The sequence below is a fragment of the Octopus sinensis genome, linkage group LG1 (genome assembly GCF_006345805.1).
Source record: "Octopus sinensis linkage group LG1, ASM634580v1, whole genome shotgun sequence".
Taxonomy (NCBI): domain Eukaryota; kingdom Metazoa; phylum Mollusca; class Cephalopoda; order Octopoda; family Octopodidae; genus Octopus; species Octopus sinensis.
The window spans coordinates 75,784,613-75,809,381 of NC_042997.1; the positions used below are offsets into that span (position 1 = coordinate 75,784,613).

At 45.2% G+C, this 24,769-nt stretch overlaps 3 long non-coding RNA genes across 3 annotated transcripts; 1 reads left to right on the forward strand and 2 right to left on the reverse strand.

The window, feature by feature from the left end:
* Positions 1-417: 417 nt before the first annotated feature.
* LOC118762958 lies at positions 418-22,426 on the forward strand. The gene is made up of 4 exons (XR_004998711.1): positions 418-442; positions 17,311-17,318; positions 18,341-18,449; positions 22,412-22,426. It is a non-coding gene; the product is annotated as an uncharacterized LOC118762958 (long non-coding RNA).
* LOC118762963 lies at positions 9,446-15,636 on the reverse strand. The gene is made up of 3 exons (XR_004998715.1): positions 15,507-15,636; positions 14,265-14,266; positions 9,446-9,459 (listed from the first exon to the last, which is right to left on the reverse strand). It is a non-coding gene; the product is annotated as an uncharacterized LOC118762963 (long non-coding RNA).
* On the reverse strand, positions 20,677-23,366 carry LOC118762965. Its single transcript, XR_004998717.1, has 3 exons — positions 23,073-23,366; positions 21,120-21,121; positions 20,677-20,687 (listed from the first exon to the last, which is right to left on the reverse strand). It is a non-coding gene; the product is annotated as an uncharacterized LOC118762965 (long non-coding RNA).
* Positions 23,367-24,769: the final 1,403 nt, after the last annotated feature.

The window sequence follows — 24,769 nt, forward strand, 5'->3', positions numbered from 1 at the left end:
GCAGGGGTGAGAGTGTTGTAATGGGCACTCATCAGTTCAAATAAATAATATACAAATACATGTTAGCTGATTTGTTAAAATATAGATTCTTGATTGGGTGAGCAAAATTGCAAATTGAATTTCTTGTACTTTTTTACACATTTAAGACTAAACCTTATCACACTACAAACATGTCAAAATTTTGGTTTCGTATTCTTCAATGTAGTATAAAATTTATGCGATCTTAATAAATAATTTTAATTTAAAATTTTACTGAGCTTAGCAAGGTGTTGTAACAGGCCTTCCACTCGGTTAGACAGAAATACATAAAGACTATATGAATTAGCCTCTATTTTAAAATATAGTATTTACACTGATGTATTTCTGATTTTCATGCTTATCTGTAATATATTGACACTTTTTGTTTTTTGAAAACCTTTCCGATGCATGTAGCAATATAATAGTCTGAAAAGTGTTTGTCACATGAATGTCACTGATGTGTTAATTGTACATTGAAGAATGATAAAATTCCATAAACAATATATTGTAAAATGTTAAGTGTTTGGTAAACTTAACAATTATTATAATGTCGAAAAAACCCATTTGCAATCGTTTTTATGCATATTTTATTATTTTAACATATTCTGTCTTCACAATGACAGAACGTTACAGAACTGACATGTAACTAAAGTTTATAATGTTTTCTTTTTTTTTCTTATTTTGTGCTTTCATAACTACAATCTTATAAAAAGCCGGCATACATTTTTTTACAGAAATGTCATACTATTTTCAAAAATAGGAAAGCCAACTTATTTTGTGATTTCGAAAATATTGTCAAAAATTGCAAGCATAATTAGAAATACATAAATATTAATACCATACAAATACAACATTGGCTGATTCTCACGATTTGGTATCAGACTGAAAACGTTTTGTTGAATATTTCCTAGAATATTTTTGAAATCACAAAATTTCGGCCGGGACAATTGAACATGTAGATGGACTTCGCTGTATGGTTACTGTTGTATCACGCCCTTCACTCATTAAGGTAGGGTTAGGTTTAGGGGTGAAAGTGTTGTAACGGGCACTCATTAGTTCAAACATAACAACAAATAAATAAACGTATACAAATACATGTTTTGCTGATTTGTTAAAATATAGATATTTAAGTGGGTGATCAAAATTGAAATTTTTTTTTTTTTTACCATATTTGTGACATCATTCGACAGATTAACACTTTTAATCACTTTTAAACCAAAACATTGTAAACCGTTTAAATTTCGGACTTGTCAAACTGAAGAAAAGAAATCAGAATGTGCAAAAATATTGCAAATGAGCATCTTGATGTAACTCACTGCATGGTTACTGTTGTATCACGCCCTTCACTGATTAGGGTAGGGTGAGAGTTAGGGGTTAGTTCATAGTAAGTGTTGTAACGGGCACTCATCAGTTCAAATAAATATATACAAATACATGTTAGCTGTATACATGTTAAAATATAAAATTGCAAATTGAAACTTCTTGTTTTTTTAAAACGTTTAAGACTAAAATTGATTTATATGCCAGATGATTGATATCAATATTTCAGAATTTACAAAACTTATCACACTACAAACATGTCAAAATTTTGGTTTCGTCTACTTCAATGCTAAGCTCAGTAAAATTTAAATTTGTGAGAAAATGTATACTGGCTATTTGTAAGATTATAGCTATGTAATTGAATGTAATTGTTAAGAAGACAAAATATGTTAAAATATTGCATGGAAGCATGAAAACGATAACATCTTGATAAAATAATAAAACGTGACAGAAATTGCATATGCAAATTGTTTTTTCTTACAGAATAATAACGTTTCGTAAGTAAAAAATTCTGATAAAATTTTCTCTTTCTCCATATGTGACAATTTGTGACAATTTTGTGACAAACACTTTTCATGTTATTATTTTACTACATACATTTTAAAAGACAAAATGTGGCAAGTAAACAATAACGTGAACAAAATTGCAAGGCAAATTATAAATACATAATTATAAATAGCACACGTATACAACGTTAGCTCATTCTGACGATATGCTAATAAGCACTTTCGAGACTAAAAACGTTTTGAAAGATTTTCATCGCTGAAATTTTCAGACAACATTGTGTCAAAATATTGCAAAGGGTTAGGGATTAGTTCATGGCCCATTTGTTAAAGTTTGATATGGTGAACACAATTGCAAATAGAAAGTTTTTGTTTGTGTCACTAAAATGTTTTACATCCTAGTTGGTATAACGTGTCAGATAAATGTCTGTTCTCTACGATTATGTTCATTATACAAATTTCTGAAATAACAAATCGAAATCGGCAAAGAATGTGAACTGTATACAGTACAAATTTAATTTTATGACACTTTAGTCCAAATATGTTAAAATATTACAAAAAAGAACGAAAACGAGAACAAAGTTGAAATATCAATACGATTTTGTGTGACCGAATAATATGTAAAATATGTCAAAAATTGCTTTCTATTTTTTAACGTACCATTAACACATTTATGACATTTTGCCGGTTAATTATAACATTAGCCGATAACAGAACGAGAAGAACATTGCAATACCAAAACGATTTCAACATCAGTTTTGTTATATATGTGCTAACTGATTAATAATATTTAATAAACAGTTAAGAAATTACAAGATTTCTCAAGACTCAAATGAACTATCTTATTCTTCAGTGTACAATAAACACATTTGTGACATTTTTTGACAATCACTTTTCACAGTAATATTTTGCTAACGCCGGTTATATGTATCAGACATACATGAGAAAGCTGTGGGGTCTGGGGAATTGGTGGAGTCTCGGGAATTGGTTGGGTCTCAAGAATTGGTGGGGTCTCCGGAATTAGTGTGGTCTCCGGAATTGGGTGGGCACAGGAAGGGGTCTCGCTTGTCACAGGGATGAGGGGCTCGCATGGTCAGTGGTTTGGGTTAGTCTCTGGAAGTAGGGTCACAGATGTGGTCTCGGGTGGTCGCAGAAGTGGTCTCGGGGGTTCAGGTTTACAGTAAGGTTTCAGACATCAACGAGTGTTTAAGGAATCCTTGTCGTTATGGTGCGTTATGTCAGAAATTCCTAGGTTCCTACCGTTGTGCGTGCAAACCAGAATTCGATTACATCGACCCAGCGCGTAACTGGTACTTATTCAATCGACCCCGGATAACCTTGTACCAATATGTCTTGTTGAGAACTAATATAACACACGCACACACATGTAAACACACAATTAGGGTTAGGTTTAGGGTTAGGGGTTAGGGTTAGCGTTAGGGTTAGGGTTAATGTTAGGGTTTAAGGTTAGGGTTAGGGTAAGGGTTAGTGCTAGGGTTAGGGTTAGGGTAACGGTTCTGGATTAGGGTTAGGGTTAGGGTTACCCTAACCATAACATTAACCTTAACCCTAACCCTAGCCCTAACCCTATTCCTAACCCTAACCCGTTATTGTTACGGTTACGATTAGGGTTCGGGTTAGGTTTACTGTTAGGTTTAGTGTTAGTGTTAGTGTTAGGTTTAGGGTTAGGGTTATGTTTAGTGTTCGGGTTAGGGTTAGGTTTAGGCTCAGGGTTAGGAATTGGGTTAGGGCCAGGGTTAGGGTTAGGATTAATGTTATGGTTAGGTTTAGGGTTAGGTTTAGTGTTAGTGTTAGGGTTAGGGTTGGGGTTAGGGTTAGGGTTTGGGTTATGGTTAGGTTTAGGGTTCAAATGGACAAAGCTTTTTGTGGGTCAACACTTGTGGCCAATAAAAATAATGTATTATTAGCATTATTATTATAATTAATTTTATTATTATTATTATTATTATTGTTATTATTTTCAAAAGCAGTGACGCAATTCTTTACACAGGTAAACATTCGAGCGCGATTCGATTGAAATAGATATTTTATTGGTTGAACGATATTTCCACAGTAAGTTTGTCTATGTCAAGTTCAAAATGAAGAAGTGATACAAAATCAAAATTATAGAAATTCAAATGTAAAATTATGAACGAGAGCAACCACACATTGATGGAATGACAAAATTAAGTTTCAATTTTATAACAGGCGAAAAGAAAAAGACAAAAAAAAAGAGGAAAGTAAGAGAATACTTAATGAAACTCTTTTGTATAAATTCTCCTGTCATCTTATTCATTCCTCCAGGGCAATTCGCTACTCTTATCTATTTGGAACTCGGTGTAATTAGTTTCATTTATTTTGTCACATTCCCAAATCCCTAGATATTCATTAATCTCAATATCCTTGATTTTCTCGGCGATGCTACCTTGCCTCTTTGTATTAAAAGCATACAACACTTTTTAAAATCAAATTCATTCTCGATATCCTTACTGAATATTTGCACTGTTGAAACTAGGCCATTTATTTCAAGTTCAGTCTTCCCAAATATCTTTAAGTCATCCTAATGTTTTAATTTTCCTTCGGATGTCTGTATCAGGCTTCTATTATTCTGTCAGTGTGAATGTTAAAATCCCACATTTTATATTTCTTACTTTCTAGTACTTTAGTAGGGTCATGTTCATACCATTTGTCAGTATGTTCAAATCCCAGTTTTCTACATAACTCCCAGAGGATTACTCTCATTAGGTTATTGTTTCTCTTGTATTCTATATGAATAACACTTTTGTTATTTTATATGAATAATAGTTTCCTGTTTACCTTACCTACATTGGCAATATTTTTATCGATCTTGGCTTTTATCAAATTAGTACTCAATGCTTGATGTTCTGCTGCTCCTAACAAATTTCCTGTTACTCCCTTAAGCATTCCTTTCTGCAACTACAACCATGTCTCACTACTACCATTTGCTGTAACTATTTTTGGAAATCTACCATGCAAAGCGTTTTCCGCTTGTCAAATAATCTTTTTAACTTCATTTGGCTTTTTGGCTTCCCTATCTGCACCTCTAAAACCTTCTTCACTACGTAGGAGGCTATATCTACTTTAGATAATTCCACGCAGTCTTCTGCCGATATTAATCCTCTTCCACCTTTCTAGGTAAGTGTAAATTTGTATGAATTTAATCCTCTTCCACCTTCCTTTCTAGGTTGATTGGACTGCAACAATTCAGTTTTCGTCTGAGTAGTATCTAAGTAATAATACTGCCCAGGTATTCACAGCCTTCACCAGATTTGAACCATTTAGCCCTGACTTTTTGTTTTCATTTCTATAGTTTGTACTCTGTCAGACTCTAATACTCCTAGATATTTATGACTCTCTCCTTATTTCAATGATTTTAATGTTGACTACCTGTCCCCTTCTCATAACTAATATTGCACACTTATCTATGCCAAAACTTTGCTGAAGAGTTTAATGTATCTGTTTTTCATTCTTATCTATGGAACAAATGGTCAATTTTCACCTGACTATTTCTGAGCTGGCTCCCTGCCTTTGCCTTCCTTAATACCAAACTGAGGTAGATCAAACCTAAGTGGATAACGAGGCACCTCGGAAAATTCCTCTTGATATTAACTTCCCCTTAGAGTGTGTTTCCTGAATAGATACTTACTTTCTATTTCTTTATGCTACAGCTAATTAATTCTCATCTGATGATGCTATACTTAATATACTCAAACACTTTCTTATCCATGAGTGTGGGATTAAGTCATAGTCTTTCCTATAGTCTATTCTTAGATTTTTCTTTCTAGCATTTATTCAATTTAGAATTGCTTTGTCTATGTACACTAAATGATGCATTCCTCTAGCCTTCCTGCAATCTTTCTATCCTTCTGGTTATAAATTCTGGTTGTCAAGTTGCTCGAAAATGCTCTCTGAAAGCATTCCTCTTAACTGTTTTCACACTAATCTTAAGCAAGTGATTGGTCTACAATTGTTAGCTGTACTTCCATTGCTTTTATCTTTTATAAGGTTTACTGTTCTCCCTCTATTCATCCAGTTTGGTACTATTCCTCCATTAAAGTAATACTGAAGTTATTCTCCAAGCCTCCCATGTAATTTACTCAATTTCTTTCACTAGTACCCTTGAACTAAATCCGGTCCTGGGCCCTTTCAGTTCGGCATTTTTCCTAACACCTTACTCATTAATGCACAGGTTAGTCTTAGATTTAGGCTTATCATAAATATTACTCTAGCTTCGTTTGCATTAGGTTTCTCCTTTTCAGTACTTCGTTCTCCACTATTTATTTGTTCATAAAATCTCTGGTCTGTCTGAAATAATCACTTTTAAACCAAAACATTGTAAACCGTTTAAATTTCGGACTTGTCAAACTGAAGAAAAGAAATCAGAATGTGCAAAAATATTGCAAATGAGCATCTTGATGTAACTCACTGCATGGTTACTGTTGTATCACGCCCTTCACTGATTAGGGTAGGGTGAGAGTTAGGGGTTAGTTCATAGTAAGTGTTGTAACGGGCACTCATCAGTTCAAATAAATATATACAAATACATGTTAGCTGTATACATGTTAAAATATAAAATTGCAAATTGAAATTTCTTGTTTTTTTAAAACGTTTAAGACTAAAATTGATTTATATGCCAGATGATTGATATCAATATTTCAGAATTTACAAAACTTATCACACTACAAACATGTCAAAATTTTGGTTTCGTCTACTTCAATGCTAAGCTCAGTAAAATTTAAATTTGTGAGAAAATGTATACTGGCTATTTGTAAGATTATAGCTATATGTAATTGAATGTAATTGTTAAGAAGACAAAATATGTTAAAATATTGCATGGAAGCATGAAAACGATAACATCTTGATAAAATAATAAAACGTGACAGAAATTGCATATGCAAATTGTTTTTTCTTACAGAATAATAACGTTTCGTAAGTAAAAAATTCAGATAAAATTTTCTCTTTCTCCATATGTGACAATTTGTGACAATTTTGTGACAAACACTTTTCATGTTATTATTTTACTACATACATTTTAAAAGACAAAATGTGGCAAGTAAACAATAACGTGAACAAAATTATACATAATTATACATAATTATAAATAGCACACGTATATAAATAGCACACGTATACAACGTTAGCTCATTCTGACGATATGCTAATAAGCACTTTCGAGACTAAAAACGTTTTGAAAGATTTTCATCGCTGAAATTTTCAGACAACATTGTGTCAAAATATTGCAAAGGGTTAGGGATTAGTTCATGGCCCATTTGTTAAAGTTTGATATGGTGAACACAATTGCAAATAGAAAGTTTTTGTTTGTGTCACTAAAATGTTTTACATCCTAGTTGGTATAACGTGTCAGATAAATGTCTGTTCTCTACGATTATGTTCATTATACAAATTTCTGAAATAACAAATCGAAATCGGCAAAGAATGTGAACTGTATACAGTACAAATTTAATTTTAACACTAAAGATTTCTCACCACTTTATGACACTTTAGTCCAAATATGTTAAAATATTACAAAAAAGAACGAAAACGAGAACAAAGTTGAAATATCAATACGATTTTGTGTGACCGAATAATATGTAAAATATGTCAAAAATTGCTTTCTATTTTTTAACGTACCATTAACACATTTATGACATTTTGCCGGTTAATTATAACATTAGCCGATAACAGAACGAGAAGAACATTGCAATACCAAAACGATTTCAACATCAGTTTTGTTATATATGTGCTAACTGATTAATAATATTTAATAAACAGTTAAGAAATTACAAGATTTCTCAAGACTCAAATGAACTATCTTATTCTTCAGTGTACAATAAACACATTTGTGACATTTTTTGACAATCACTTTTCACAGTAATATTTTGCTAACGCCGATTATATGTATCAGACATACATGAGAAAGCTGTGGGGTCTGGGGAATTGGTGGAGTCTCGGGAATTGGTTGGGTCTCAAGAATTGGTGGGGTCTCCGGAATTAGTGTGGTCTCCGGAATTGGGTGGGCACAGGAAGGGGTCTCGCTTGTCACAGGGATGAGGGGCTCGCATGGTCAGTGGTTTGGGTTAGTCTCTGGAAGTAGGGTCACAGATGTGGTCTCGGGTGGTCGCAGAAGTGGTCTCGGGGGTTCAGGTTTACAGTAAGGTTTCAGACATCAACGAGTGTTTAAGGAATCCTTGTCGTTATGGTGCGTTATGTCAGAAATTCCTAGGTTCCTACCGTTGTGCGTGCAAACCAGAATTCGATTACATCGACCCAGCGCGTAACTGGTACTTATTCAATCGACCCCGGATAACCTTGTACCAATATGTCTTGTTGAGAACTAATATAACACACGCACACACATGTAAACACACAATTAGGGTTAGGTTTAGGGTTAGGGGTTAGGGTTAGCGTTAGGGTTAGGGTTAATGTTAGGGTTTAAGGTTAGGGGTTAGGGTAAGGGTTAGTGCTAGGGTTAGGGTTAGGGTAACGGTTCTGGATTAGGGTTAGGGTTAGGGTTACCCTAACCATAACATTAACCTTAACCCTAACCCTAGCCCTAACCCTATTCCTAACCCTAACCCGTTAGTGTTACGGTTACGATTAGGGTTCGGGTTAGGTTTACTGTTAGGTTTAGTGTTAGTGTTAGTGTTAGGTTTAGGGTTAGGGTTATGTTTAGTGTTCGGGTTAGGGTTAGGTTTAGGCTCAGGGTTAGGAATAGGGTTAGGGCCAGGGTTAGGGTTAGGATTAATGTTATGGTTAGGTTTAGGGTTAGGTTTAGTGTTAGGGTTAGCGTTGGGTTAGGGTTAGGGTTGGGGTTAGGGTTAGGGTTTGGGTTATGGTTAGGTTTAGGGTTCAAATGGACAAAGCTTTTTGTGGGTCAACACTTGTGGCCAATAAAAATAATGTATTATTAGCATTATTATTATAATTAATTTTATTATTATTATTATTATTATTGTTATTATTTTCAAAAGCAGTGACGCAATTCTTTACACAGGTAAACATTCGAGCGCGTGTAAAATTATGAACGAGAGCAACCACACATTGATGGAATGACAAAATTAAGTTTCAATTTTATAACAGGCGAAAAGAAAAAGACAAAAAAAAAGAGGAAAGTAAGAGAATACTTAATGAAACTCTTTTGTATAAATTCTCCTGTCATCTTATTCATTCCTCCAGGGCAATTCGCTACTCTTATCTATTTGGAACTCGGTGTAATTAGTTATCAGAGATTGTTCTTGGGCGCTGCAGAGCATCCTTTCAAGTCACTCTTTCTTAGCCAATTTCAAGTGTTGATTCTATTTTTACCTTCGGTTTCATTTTCCAATTGTTTCTCAGATGTTTGTCAGTGCTGCGGCAAGCGAGGATTTGCACTGCTGTTTGATGTACCATCCCAATCCGTTCCCGTTGACAACACATATCTAGCATCTTACGAGGTTTCTTCCTCCCTTAATCTTAAGTACATTCAATCTATCAGTATCCTTCCTTGTTAAGTAATAACTTTTCTGATTTTCGTGTTTATTAAGGAAATAACCCATGTGTTCATCGTCCTGATTTGATATTTTCATTCAGCCTACTTCCCATAATTATTTTGATTCTTCTGAGATATTCACACCTAAAGCTTTCCTTCATTTCACTTTATTTTGTCACATTCCCAAATCCCTAGATATTCATTAATCTCAATATCCTTGATTTTCTCGGCAATACTACTTTGCCTCTTTGTATTAAAAGCATACAACACTTTTTAATATCAAATTCATTTTCGATATCCTTACTGAATTTTTGCACTGTTGAAACTAGGCCATTTATTTCAAGTTCAGTCATCCCAAATATCTTTAAGTCATTCTAATGGTTTAATTTTCCTTAACCTTTCAAGATGTACCCCGATGTCTGGGATACATTTTAATCCCATAGTTTCTGTAATTCTGCTAGGCCCTGGAACTTTGCTATTTTCTCATCATTTAGGAATGTAAAGTCAATTATCTGGCACTTTCTATTCTCTGTATCTACTACTATCGTGCTTCTATTATTCTGTCAGTCTGAATGTTAAAATCCCACATTTTATATTTCTTACTTTCTAGTACTTTACTAGGGTCATGTTCATACCAAAATAAGTATGTTCAAATCCCAGTTTTGTACATAACTCCCAGAGGATTACTCTCTCTAGGTTATTGTTTTTCTTGTATTCTATATGAATAACACTTTTTCTTTTTATTTTATATGAATAATACTTTCCTGTTTTGATTTCCCTTACCTACTTTGGGAATATTTTTATCGATCTTGGAACATCTGCTGCTACTAACAAATTTCCTGTTACTCCCTTAAGCATTCCTTTCTACAACTACAACCATGTCTCACTACTACCATTTGCTGTAACTATTTTTGGAAATCTACCATGCAAAGCGTTCTCCGCTTGTCAAATAATCATTTACTTAAATAATCATTTAATAATCTGGTTTTTAACTTCATCTGGCTTTTTGGCTTCCCCATCTCCTAGTGTGACTCTAGCACCTCTTAAACCTTCTTCACTATTACCTACATAGGAGGCTATATCTACTTTAGCTAATTCCACGCAGTCTTCTGCGGATATTAATCCTCTTTCACCTTTCTTTCTAGGTAAGTATTACTTTGTATAAATTTAATCCTCTTCCACCTTCCTTTCAAGGTAAGTATAAATTCAGTTTTCGTCTAATCTACAAGAGCTGCTGAGTAGTATCTAACTAATGATACTGCCCAGGTATTCACAGCCTTCACCAGATTCGGATCATTTAGCCCTGACTTTTCGTTTTCATTTCTATAGTTTGTACTCTGTCAGACTCTAATACTCCTAGATATTTATGACTCTCTCCTTATTTCAATGATTTTAAAGTTGACTACCTGTCTCCTTCTCATAACTAATATTGCACACTTATCTATGCCAAAACTTTGCTGAAGAGTTTAATCTATCTGTTTTTCATTCTTATCTATGGAACAAATGATCAATTTTCCCCTGACTATTTCTGAGCTGGCTCCCTGCCTTTGCCTTTCTTAATACCAAACTGAGGTGGCTCAAACCTATGACAAAGTGGATAACGAGTCCCCTCGGAAAATTCCTCTCTTGATATTAACTTCCCCTAAGAGTGTGTTACCTAAACAGAGACTTACTTTCTGATGATGCTATACTTAATATACTCAAACACTCTCTTATCCATGAGTGTGGGATTATGTCATAGTCTTTCCTATAGTCTATTCTTAGATTTTTCTTTCTAGCATTTATTCAATTTAGAACTGCTTTGTCTATGTACACTAAATGATGCATTCCTCTAGCCTTCCTGCAATCTTTCTATCCTTCTGGTTATAAATTCTGGTTGTCAAGTTGCTCGAAAATGCTCTCTGAAAGCATTCCTCTTAACTGTTCACACTAATCTTAAGCAAGTGATTCGTCTACAATTGTTAGCTGTACTACCATTGCTTTTATCTTTTATAAGGTTTATTGTTCTCCCTCTAGTCATCCAGTTTGGTACTATTCCTCCATTAAAGTGATCCTGAAGTTATTCTCCAAGCCTCCCATGTAAACTACTCAATTTCTTTAACTAGTAACCCTTGAACTAAAATTCGGCATTTTTCCTAACACTTTACTCACAGATTAATCTTAGATCTGGCTGCTTCTCACTCACAACTTCTTTCCTCACTTTTATTAACCATACTGCATCTCCTAAATATTACTCTAGCTCCTTTTCAGTACTTCGTTCTCCACTATTTATTTGTTCATAAAATCTCTTGTCTGTCTCAAATAATCTATCCTGTTGATATTGATTTCTTCTTTTCTGATATACGGAGAGCTTGCCTGCTACTGCTATGATACGCTGTTTCAATTTTTCTATTACTGTCTCAAATCCTTTCTCTTTTCTCGAGGGGAGATTTGCATCATGTTTCCTACCTTTCTTGATTTCCAGGCTTCTATTCTACTTATTTTTAGTTCTTTTTTAGTCTATCTCTGTGAGACATCTTATCTTCTTGTGATTACTACCCATCCCGCATAGATCAATAATATTGTAGACTCCTATATATATAACAGAATGTACTTTCCTAGTAGTTTCTGGCAGCTTCTTACTGTTGGTAATCTTTTTCTCACTTCTTTTTCTCACTTCTTTACTTCACTTGTTTCCTGCATTTCACCTAAAATCCAAGTCGTTGATGCCAGTTGTCCCTTCCTTATTTGTAGCGCTATTATTATTCTTTCCTTTAGGTTCTTCTTTGGTTTGAGCTGTCTCGTTATCCACTTTGTCAAAGGTTTGATCCACCTCACTTTGGTATTTAAGAAAGGCAAAGGCAGGGAGCCAGCTCAGAAATAGTCAAGGGAAAATTGACCATTATGTTGTTGTTTGTCTTTCCCACTTGCTGGTTTTTCTTTTCCAGTTCTCTTGTGATCTATTCTACTTTTAATTCTCAACTTTCACCTCGTTTATATCATCTGCTGATGTTGTATTAGGATAACAGCTGTCAGTCTTGATAAGCAAGAGGCCTTCCCTTAAAGGTCCAGCTTCATTTTCGCCGTTACAGAGTTTCTTCGAAACTTCTGTCTCTCATAAACTGAGGTAAGGTAACATTCGTCGACATCTAAAAGTTTGAAGCAACTTTCTATTGCATCATTTGTTGCACCTTTATACTGGCGGGTTGGTGTGAGCTGCATTTTTTTTTTGTTTTATGTGGGGAGGATATTGTATTGTAACAGTACGTTTTGTTATGGGCGTTTTGTTCGAGACTTCTGTTGTATTAGGTGCCTTCTATGGCACATGTTGTGGAGTTTGTTTATTTAGTTGGATATTTACAGTATGAGTTGATCCTTGTATCTGTGTGCGTGTTTGTGTCACACATAAATCAACTATTTTATAGTATTTATGATTATCCGTCCGCAGTTCGTTCTCTTTTGGCTAGTTTCGTTAATTATTATTATTATTATTATTGTTGTGGTTGTTGTTGTCTTTGCACAGCTTCTAACGCTGAAGATGTACTGCGGTGTCAACTGTTCACATTTCTCGAGCAGTCCCAAGCAGTGCTGTATTCTGCAAGTGCTCTACCCTTATTGCAGTGCCTATTTTTTCCACGTACTTCTCGAAATTTTTGCTCACCCTTCCCAGGGCTCCGACAATTATTGTTATTACTGTTATTACCTTTTTCATCGACCACAACTGCTTAACTTCCTAAATTCGCAAGCTAACAACCTGTCATATCTATCAGTGGCGTGCGGTGACTTCCGGGGCAAATTTATTTGCCCCCCCCCCTGGGCATATATATATATATGCAGGAGTGGCTGTGTGGTAAGTAGCTTGTTTACCAACCACATGGTTCCGGGTTCAGTCCCACTGCGTGGCACCTTGGGCAAGTGTCTTCTACTATAGTCTCGGGCCGACCAAAGCCTTGTGAGTGGATTTGGTAGACGGAAACTGAAAGAAGCCCGTCGTATATATGTATATATATATATATATGCGTGTGTGTGTTTGTGCGTCTGTGTTTGTCTCCGTAGCATTGCTTGACAACCGATGCTGGTGTGTTTATGTCCCAGTTACTTAGCGGTTCGGCAAAAAGACCGATAGAATAAGTACTGGGCTTACAAAAAAATAAGTCCCGGGGTCGAGTTCCTCGATTAAAGGCGGTGCTCCAGCATGGCCGCAGTCAAATAACTGAAACAGGTAAAAGATTAAAAGAAAGAGTATATATACGCGTAGATACGTGGTATACGACTGTGTATGCCTGGTGTGTGTATGTGCGTGTATGTACAGTGATGGATTCTAGACTTCCGTTTATTTATGTCGAGTTATTAATTTCATCGGAGAATAAATACCTATAATGGTGAAACACCTCTGAAATTCTATGCAATATTCTCTAGAAGCATTTTATTTTGGTTACTTTCTTATTCATATAAATCGGCTCTCATCTGCATATACATACGGAAATACATAATATGCGACTGTTTGTATGCGTGTGTGTGTGCACGCGCGTTTGTATACAGTGAGGGGTTCGAGGATTTCGTTTATTTTGGAGTTGTTCTGAATCTCACAGTGATGGATTCGACTGTTTCGTTTATTAATGAGTTGATTTCTCAATTTCACCGGAGTATAAATTTATCTAAGGCATCACTTCTACCCTTGCAGCACTATATATGATTCCTCCTTTTCGCCTTCAGCCCAAGGCATCCATGGTGCCAACAAACCACGCGGAGTTCTGTTCTTGATTTGATGGTCATTCGGAATGCTCACAGCAGCCATATTCCTACTGCTCTATGTCACGCTGGTGAGACCCATATTGGAGTACGGGATTCAAGCCTCTTCTCCTCAGCTAACCGCATGGTTCTTGGTTTCAAGAATTTGTCTTATAAAGAAAGGCTGAAGACGATCGACCTTTCTTCTCTAGAAAAACGACGACGCCTGTAATGAATATGTGAATATCTCCGCTTGCACTTTTGGGGTGCAAGTTGGTGCAATCACTTTCCGTTGCTTTTATATCCAGACTCTACCAGTCAAAGAAACACAAAACGCAGACGTAAAAAATAGATATACTTTATTGTTTTATATCAGTGGTATATCTGATGACCAAAATGGCGTCCTGAGGAAGAAGATGATTTGACTGCAACAATTCAGGTTAAAAGTCTTCGGCCAAAGGACTGCTGCTATCAAAACCGGAGAGAGAGCGAATTAAACGTCTGCTTTAGTGAAATGCCTGCCGCTGTCTGTCGGACGCTAATGCTCAACCTTTGCCTAAGGCTGTCAGCTAAGGCCACGTCAGCAAAATTCCCTCTTTCGGACTTCGTGTATTCGCGAGAGGGCCTTGCGCGCGCGCGCTGTTGTATAGGGTCATTTCACTACACTCCCAACATCATAAGCGGAAAGTGTAACCTCTCGAAAGAGATGTTCTTCACTCCACGTAAAGCGCAGGCACGGCTAACCGACGGAGACGGGCAAACACACCTCGCCCTTAGCACGAACGACGCAGCGAGTCGCGCGCGGTCTTTCCGGAGGTCGCGAGCGACGCGGCCGCCCGCGCGCCGCGACTGCGCAGAACCCTCGCAAGGGGGCGACGCACGTTGCGGTCGCGGGACACCCCGCCCGAAAAGCCGCCCGGTCAGCGACGAGCATCGGCAATCTACCCGACCCGTCTTGAAACACGGACCGAGGAGTCTCAGTCGACTGCGAGTCGTTGGAGCCTTTCACTTCGCGAACTCCGACGGCACAGCGAAAGCGAGAACGTGACACGACGTCGCCGTCTCGCTTGGGCGGGACGGCGCTTCGAAGCATCGTTCCCGGGTCGGGTCCGCGCGTTCACCGCGACGCTCGCATCCGGCGTTCCCGCTCGGACTCAGGTGTAGCAGGCGGCCGGGGACGAAGCCAGAGGAAACTCTGGTGGAAGTCCGAAGCGTCTCTGACGTGCAAATCGATCGTCGGAACCGGGTGTAGGGGCGAAAGACCAATCGAGCCGTCTAGTAGCTGGTTCCCTCCGAAGTTTCCCTCAGGATAGCTGGCGCCAGCGGGAGAACGACACGCAATTCCGTTCGGTAAAGCGAACGACTGGAGGCCCCGGGGACGTTGACGGCCTCGATCTACTCTCGAACTCGGAACGGGCGAAACGGGCCGCTCCTCTCCCGATCGGAGGCGGCCGCCGTTATGCGACGACGAATGCACGGTGCCAAGTGGGCCACTTTTGGTAAGCAGAACTGGTGATGTGGGATGAACCGAATGTCCGGCTAAGGTGCCCTACGCTTCGCCCATTAGATCCCCGAAAGGGTGTCGGTCGATATAGACAGCAGAACGGTGACCACGGAAGTCGGAATCCGCTCAGGAGTGTGTAACAACTTACCTGCCGAATCGACCGGCCCCGAAAATGGATGACGCTGGAGCGAGCGACCGATGCCGGACCGGCCGGGTTTGCCATACACATAGGAGTGGGGACCGGAGTCCCGCCCTTAGTAACCGCCCCAGAATCAGCGAAGTCTCCCACCGTTTCGGTTCGGTCAGGGAGATCGGGCCGCTTTCGTTAGTCCAATGCGATGTGACCAATTCGGCATGGTAGAACCTACCGGTGTTTCCGACACCGACCGACGTAGCTCACATCACGGACGTAAGCTCTCTTGCCAAGAGAGTCATAGTTACTCCCGCCGTTTACCCGCGCTTGGTTGAATTTCTTCACTTTGACATGATGCAAAACGTAAACTCGAATGTCATACGGGTGTCAGGCCCCACGAAACTGGCGGTGTCGAGGTCCCGGGAAGGGCCTCGATACCAGTTGCGGCATGGGACTTACCCATGCCGTGGCGAAAGGCTACTTCTCCCTGAGGTGGGTACTAGGTCTAACCCTCCTCGGCGTAATCAGGTAGACCCACGGATCATGTACAACAAAACTGGCTTTAAATCGCTTACGGTCTCTAGGGATAGACCGGGCCGCTTTGTTCTCGAATGCGCGTCCCACACGTTGGTTCTCCGTGGTGATCAACTCCCGCCGGAACAGCCTTCCCCTGTCCATCCCTCCTCGCTCTTATGGGAACGGACCGCCCATGGGGGTGGCTGTCGATAGCGGCGTGGCTTGCCAACCGTCGGCCGATGCGTTCGCCCTGGAGATTCCTAGAAATAGCCTTCCTGGATCTAGCCAAAGCCTTCGACACGGTCTCGCACTCCCTCATTTTTGCGGGCATGAGAAGGCTAGGCTACGATAACCACCTGATCAGACTTGTGGGACAGCTCTACGGGGGCTCCACCACCACATTCACGATTGGGTCGGAGAGCAGCACGCCGATCGAGATTAGGCGCGGTGTCCGACAGGGCGACGCCCTATCACCCCTCCTATTCAACATCGCGACCGACCCGCTGCTGGGAGCCCTGCCCGCCGATATGGGCCTCCAGATCTGCGGAGCGGTCATGGCGGGCCTCGCGTATGCGGATGACTTAGTGCTAGTCTCCGGCTCGAGCCGGGGACTACAGAGCCTCCTCGACAAGTGCTCGGAGTTCTACCACGCGGTAGGGCTTTCCATTAATGTCTCCAAATGCGCGTGGTTCTCTATCCGGAACTGGGGAAAGTCATTCCTAGTAAATGTGACGTCGACGCCAAAACTCGGTGGTTGCCCATTACCACGAGTCGAACCAGACGAAAGCGTGCCGTACCTAGGGGTAAAAGCTCTCCCCTGGTCGACACAGAACAGAGAGACATCGGTGGAGACCGTATCACGATGCATAGACGATATATGCCGGGCTTCGCTAAAGCCCCGTCAAAAGTTCATGATGCTACAGCAGTACTACCTGCCGAGCCTGTTTTACGGATTAACACAGGCGATACCACCAAAAGTAGCACTGGATGAACTGGATATGGCAATAAGAGGTGGGGCGCGTAGGATGCTCCATCTCCCCGATTCAACGTCAAGAAGGGACGGGGGCCTCAGCCTCTGTCAGTTAGCGCGCGCTATTCCAAAAAACGTGATTCGCAGGAATCAGCGTTTACTGAACTCAGATTACGATGCCGTTCGAACGATAGCTCAGGCGGCCCGGCTCGCCACTAAGAACGCGGAGCTGGCCGCCCTATACGATCTTCCGTCTGTCCAAAATGACGGCGACCTGTACGCCCCGGACCTCCGCCTCACCCACGCCAAGAGGTGGGAATCGCAACCGGTCCAGGGTGTCTGCGCTGCCGCCTTCAAATCGGACCAGATCGGTAATAGCTGGATGACGCGACCGGGCGGGATATCTGAGGAATGCTACTTGGGGATACTCAAGATGCGGACCAATACGTTTCCCACCCGCGAATGCCTCACTCGGGGAAGCCGAGGCGATAGAACCTGTAGGAAGTGTAAAAGCGCGTCGGAGACGATCTCCCACATCAGTGGCCAGTGATCACGCCTCAAAACGCAGAGACTGGCCAGGCACAATCGATTAGGCCGGCTGGTGGCTAGGGAAGCCGAGCGGTACGGCTGGATGACCGGCTGGGAACCGGTCTATCGAGTATCGGGGTCCAGGTTAATCCCCGATTTAGTATTCCGCAACTCGAGTGAAGTAGTCGTTATAGACGTGACCGTCAGGTACGAGCAAGACACGGCGCTGAGGGACGCCGCACGCGAGAAAGAAAGGAAGTACCGGCCGCTGATACCACTCCTCCAAAGGGAGCTGGGTCTACCGGTACGCGTGTTCGATTGTCCGATAGGAGCCTGCGGCGCTTGGTGCGCCGAGGCGACAGGTTGCGCGATCGCCGGCGAGGCGACTTTCCGATGCCCGGTCGAGTAGGAGGGCGCCGCGGCGTGAATGGAAGCCGCGGGCGCGAGCCCGGGTGAAGCCGACCGCGGGTGCAGATCTCGGTGGTAGTAGCAAATATTCGAACGAGACCTTCGAAGACTGAAGTGGAGAAGGGTTCCGTGCCAACGGCGGTCGAGCACGGGTCAGTCGGTCCTAAGAAGCGGGCGAAAGCTTCCACGAAAGGCGCCGGATCCGTCGTTAGAAAACAAGAACTCCCGTAGTTCGACGTAGTTACGCGGCCGGCCTCGCATCGAAAGGGAATCGGGTTAATATTCCCGAACCCGAACTCGGAGAGTGCCCGTCCGTCGGCGGGAACGCGGCGTGCTCTTCCTAGCAGCGCGTCCGTAGTCGAAGCCGGCGGCCGGGCGAAGCAGCGGCAACGCAAGCGAGCCCGAAGACGTTGCCGGGAGCCCCGGGAAGAGTTCTCTCTTCTTCGTAAAGGACCGCGTCCGTGGAATCGGCTCGTCCGGAGATACGGATATGGTACCTGTAGAGCGCCGCGTCTCGGGCGGTGTCCGGTGCGCTCTCGGCGGCCCTGGAAAATCCGGGTCCGTAACGAATCGCAGCTCTCGAGTCGGTCCGTACCCACCATCCGCAGCAGGTCTCCAAGGTGTACAGCCTCTCGTCGATAGCGCCAATGTAGGTAAGGGAAGTCGGCAAAATGTATCCGTACCTTCGGAAGAAGGATTGGCTCCGAGGACCGGGTCGGTCGGGTCGTGTGTGTCGCCTCGCTCCCGCGCGGTCGCGTCGCCGTTCGCTCGGCGTCGCGCCACCGGGCAACGGAACACGTCTTCACGCGAAGCGGCGGACCGGTACGGGGCTGTAGCTTCCGACAGTCGTCTTGCGTCGGCGGGCAACCCGCTTCGCGCCGGTGCGCGGTCGCGCCTTCGGTCAACGCGTTTTGCATCATGTTTTTCGACCGTTTCTCCGTGGCTCGGGCCAGATTTCCAGGCAGATTGCCGGTGCACCCCAACCCCAAACGCGCGTAGGGCCCCCCCAAGGAGTGATCACCAGATGCAAGCACGCACGGGTTTGCCATACACATAGGAGTGGGGACCGGAGTCCCGCCCTTAGTAACCGCCCCAGAATCAGCGAAGTCTCCCACCGTTTCGGTTCGGTCAGGGAGATCGGGCCGCTTTCGTTAGTCCAATGCGATGTGACCAATTCGGCATGGTAGAACCTACCGGTGTTTCCGACACCGACCGACGTAGCTCACATCACGGACGTAAGCTCTCTTGCCAAGAGAGTCATAGTTACTCCCGCCGTTTACCCGCGCTTGGTTGAATTTCTTCACTTTGACATGATGCAAAACGTAAACTCGAATGTCATACGGGTGTCAGGCCCCACGAAACTGGCGGTGTCGAGGTCCCGGGAAGGGCCTCGATACCAGTTGCGGCATGGGACTTACCCATGCCGTGGCGAAAGGCTACTTCTCCCTGAGGTGGGTACTAGGTCTAACCCTCCTCGGCGTAATCAGGTAGACCCACGGATCATGTACAACAAAACTGGCTTTAAATCGCTTACGGTCTCTAGGGATAGACCGGGCCGCTTTGTTCTCGAATGCGCGTCCCACACGTTGGTTCTCCGTGGTGATCAACTCCCGCCGGAACAGCCTTCCCCTGTCCGTCCCTCCTCGCTCTTATGGGAACGGACCGCCCATGGGGGTGGCTGTCGATAGCGGCGTGGCTTGCCAACCGTCGGCCGATGCGTTCGCCCTGGAGATTCCTAGAAATAGCCTTCCTGGATCTAGCCAAAGCCTTCGACACGGTCTCGCACTCCCTCATTTTTGCGGGCATGAGAAGGCTAGGCTACGATAACCACCTGATCAGACTTGTGGGACAGCTCTACGGGGGCTCCACCACCACATTCACGATTGGGTCGGAGAGCAGCACGCCGATCGAGATTAGGCGCGGTGTCCGACAGGGCGACGCCCTATCACCCCTCCTATTCAACATCGCGACCGACCCGCTGCTGGGAGCCCTGCCCGCCGATATGGGCCTCCAGATCTGCGGAGCGGTCATGGCGGGCCTCGCGTATGCGGATGACTTAGTGCTAGTCTCCGGCTCGAGCCGGGGACTACAGAGCCTCCTCGACAAGTGCTCGGAGTTCTACCACGCGGTAGGGCTTTCCATTAATGTCTCCAAATGCGCGTGGTTCTCTATCCGGAACTGGGGAAAGTCATTCCTAGTAAATGTGACGTCGACGCCAAAACTCGGTGGTTGCCCATTACCACGAGTCGAACCAGACGAAAGCGTGCCGTACCTAGGGGTAAAAGCTCTCCCCTGGTCGACACAGAACAGAGAGACATCGGTGGAGACCGTATCACGATGCATAGACGATATATGCCGGGCTTCGCTAAAGCCCCGTCAAAAGTTCATGATGCTACAGCAGTACTACCTGCCGAGCCTGTTTTACGGATTAACACAGGCGATACCACCAAAAGTAGCACTGGATGAACTGGATATGGCAATAAGAGGTGGGGCGCGTAGGATGCTCCATCTCCCCGATTCAACGTCAAAAAGCTTCCTGTATAGTGCAAGAAGGGACGGGGGCCTCAGCCTCTGTCAGTTAGCGCGCGCTATTCCAAAAAACGTGATTCGCAGGAATCAGCGTTTACTGAACTCAGATTACGATGCCGTTCGAACGATAGCTCAGGCGGCCCGGCTCGCCACTAAGAACGCGGAGCTGGCCGCCCTATACGATCTTCCGTCTGTCCAAAATGACGGCGACCTGTACGCCCCGGACCTCCGCCTCACCCACGTCAAGAGGTGGGAATCGCAACCGGTCCAGGGTGTCTGCGCTGCCGCCTTCAAATCGGACCAGATCGGTAATAGCTGGATGACGCGACCGGGCGGGATATCTGAGGAATGCTACTTGGGGATACTCAAGATGCGGACCAATACGTTTCCCACCCGCGAATGCCTCACTCGGGGAAGCCGAGGCGATAGAACCTGTAGGAAGTGTAAAAGCGCGTCGGAGACGATCTCCCACATCAGTGGCCAGTGATCACGCCTCAAAACGCAGAGACTGGCCAGGCACAATCGATTAGGCCGGCTGGTGGCTAGGGAAGCCGAGCGGTACGGCTGGATGACCGGCTGGGAACCGGTCTATCGAGTATCGGGGTCCAGGTTAATCCCCGATTTAGTATTCCGCAACTCGAGTGAAGTAGTCGTTATAGACGTGACCGTCAGGTACGAGCAAGACACGGCGCTGAGGGACGCCGCACGCGAGAAAGAAAGGAAGTACCGGCCGCTGATACCACTCCTCCAAAGGGAGCTGGGTCTACCGGTACGCGTGTTCGATTGTCCGATAGGAGCCTGCGGCGCTTGGTGCGCCGAGGCCGAGGAGGCGCTGGCCGCGCTACGTATTATTGACAAGCGCTTTATGCGACTGCTAAGCAGAACTGCGATGCTCTGCACGTTTAACATGCTGAGGAGTTGATCCAGTGACGGGGATCAGGCGGCGAGGCCCACGCCCAGGCGCCGTTACTTGAGGTTAGGTTGATCTCCACATCAGCCTTTTCGAATTCGATTTCCCGAGGCCTATCGCAAACTAAACCACGCGATTCTGTCGGTCACCCCGTCAGTTCCCCCCGCGGATCCCCCGAAGCAAGGCGAGTATTGAGCTTCAGGGTCCCTGCGCCGTTCACCGCAGGGCTGAGGGTGCGGGACGACTGGACCTGCCCTCTAGTACGTGAGCCAGCCCAATAACATAACCTCCCCGCAGTCGAAGCGCTTATACTCCTGCGGGGTCCCCACCGGAATATACGCCACTCCCAAGGTGATCCGGGAGTTTACCAGACAAGAAATGACCGAATAAGACATCAGCCGAAATGATGTCCAAGGCCGCGATTAATATCACTGGCAATGGCACAGCGGGACAACCCTGGAGGGACAGCGTGCGCGTCGCTATGACGGAGTGCGTGTGGGACCACCCACAGAAAATAACAGGGAAAGATTACGGATTTATTTCGGTAAGCGTCGGTAGCCAAATGCCTCGTCATCTAATTAGTGACGCGCATGAACGGATCAACGAGATTCCCAGTGTCCCTATCTACTGTCTAGCGAAACCACAGCCAAGGGAACGGGCTTGGACGGATCGGCGGGGAAAGAAGACCCTGTTGAGCTTGACTCTAGTCCGGTTTTGTGAGGGCACACGGTAGGCGTAGCATAGGCGGTAGCATTCGCGTTGCCCCGCGCCGGGCGCTGCCGTCACCGGCGGCGCGCTGGCGTGCTGTTCGTTCCGTCGTCGCCTCGCGCGGCGGTCGGTCTCGTCGGTGCGCTGCGGGCGCCGTCGGCTAAGCGCGTTCGACGTCGGGGTGTCGCGCGCGTTTGCGACGATGAAAAACCGCCACTTCCGTAGTTTCCTCGCTCACTCGATGGAGAAGGGATCGGGCCGTCGCCGAGCGGTGGTTCATTATCTGGTGCGAAGCGCGCGGTGCATGTCGAGCGCCTTTGCGGGCGCCGGCGCAGCCGATGCGCGACCCTTAGTCGAGAACAGTGTCGGTCGGGGAGTTTGACTGGGGCGGTACGTCTGTCAAACGGTAACGCAGGTGTCCCAAGGCGAGCTCAGCGTGGACGGAAACCACACGTCGAGCAAAAGGGCAAAAGCTCGCTCGATCTCGATTTTCAGTACGAATACGGACCGCGAAAGCGTGGCCCATCGATCCTTTCCGAATTACAGCGGCGAGCTATGCGTCCGCCGGGAGGTGTCAGAAAAGTTACCACAGGGATAACTGGCTTGTGGCGGCCAAGCGTTCGCAGCGACGTCGCTTTTTGATCCTTCGATGTCGGCTCTTCCTATCGGGTTTAGACCGTCGTGAGACAGGTTAGCTTTACCCTACCGATGCATCGCGCGTACGCGGCGCCCCGAGTCGCGTCGGGGTACTCGGCGTGCGGTCGAGGCGGCGGCGCGCTCGCGCGTCGTCCGTCCTGGCCGTGCCGCCGGCGTTTCTCCGGCCGACCTTAGGCGGGCGTCGGCAACGTCAACTCGGCTACGGCTATCTCGTCCAGTACGAGAGGAACCGCGGGATCAGAGCAACGGTTTGCGCGCTCGCTCGATAGAGCGGTGGTGCCAGGCTGCCTCTGAGCGATAACGGCTGAACGCCTCTAAGCCGGAACCGTAGCCGGACCCGAGTTGTTTTCCAAAAGCGTCTCAACCTCAAGGCGCATGCCTTAGCTCGGCGTTCGCCGTCCGCCCGTCGCGTTCGCGCGGCGAGCGGCAGCGTCGCCGGCGGAATTGCCATTCGGGGACGTGGCGGCGGCTGCGGCGTTCGCGCCGTGGTCGTCTGCTCGTCGTCCCGCCCCGACTAGTTCGAAGAGATCGAGACGAAATGGATCGCTTGCATACGACCCGACTTGCCGTTCGGAGTGACGTGCTTAGTAGAGCAGCTACCACACTGCGATCTATTGAGTCTCTTCTCGCGAACGACACGATCCGCCCCTTCGAGGCGGAGAAGCAGGAGCAGGAGGTGCGAAAGATGGCGAAAGTGTTGCGGCTGGGAGTCGGAGTTACGGAGTGTTGCGTCTTGTCTGCGGCGAACGACTCGGTGCGCGGTATTATTAGTCGTCGCCGTAACCGTCTTCGCCTTCGTCTCGGCCGCCGAATCGAGCGCGCATCGACTTAGCAGCGCGCGCTCCGTTGCGGGTTCGTTTAAGTGAGAAGTGGAAGAAACGGCACCTCCTGCTTAGTGCGCGAGTACACGGGGTTGCTGAGCCAGCATGCAGCACTCGAGTCGCTCGTAACTTCCTGCACCGCCGACGAGTTGTCGCTCGTCGGCATCGGGCCCGAGCCCCGGTCTCGCGGAGCGACGGACAAAGTCTGAGTAGTACGCGGCGAACACCGCGAGTGCGTGTTGTCGAAGCGGCGAGTTCTCGGCATCGTCGTCTGATTGGTGAGGCGCCGCATGAACGGATCAAAGGTGAGCAGCGTGTCCCTATCTACTGTCTAGCGAAAGCAGAGCCGAGGGTACGGGCTTGAAGAAGTTCTCGGTTTCGAGTGCGGGTAAACGGCGGGAGTAACTTCGACTCTCTCAAGGAGGTGAACGGATCGAAGGCGACGAGGATATTCCCGCTGTCCATATCTACTACTATCTAGCGATAGCAGAGCTGAGTTACGACGAAGACCACGAGTGTGTGTCCGTGTGTTATCGACGCGATCGAAGCGGCGATTTCACTTGAGAGAGTTCTCGGTCGAGTGCACGAGTTGAAAGAGTTATGCGGCCGGTTGATTGCCGGGGAGTAAGTCTGGGTTACGACGAAGACCACGAGTGTGTGTGTCCGTGTGTTATCGACGCGATCGAAGCGGCGATTTTATGTGCCCGGTATATCGAAGGAACGTACCTAAGCTCGCGGTGTCGCCCACGGGCACGTGGACGTAGCCACGACCTATGCCGCAAGGATGTCACGAGATACACGCGGTCGATAGGGCGACGTGGTCCGTCGCGTAAATTCCCGCAAGATGACAAACTGCGGCCAGTGCAGGTATTGGCGGGCCTGCGCCAGTCGCGCTACCGTGCCCGATCTAGTGAGGCTGAAGCGAACCTCGCGCTCTCGCCCACGTCAACGTGGACGTAGGCGAGATCGATGCCGTAGTCTCCGTGGGTGTGTGGCGATACGCACCGGGTAAATGGAGCGACGTGGTCCGACCCGTATGCTTACG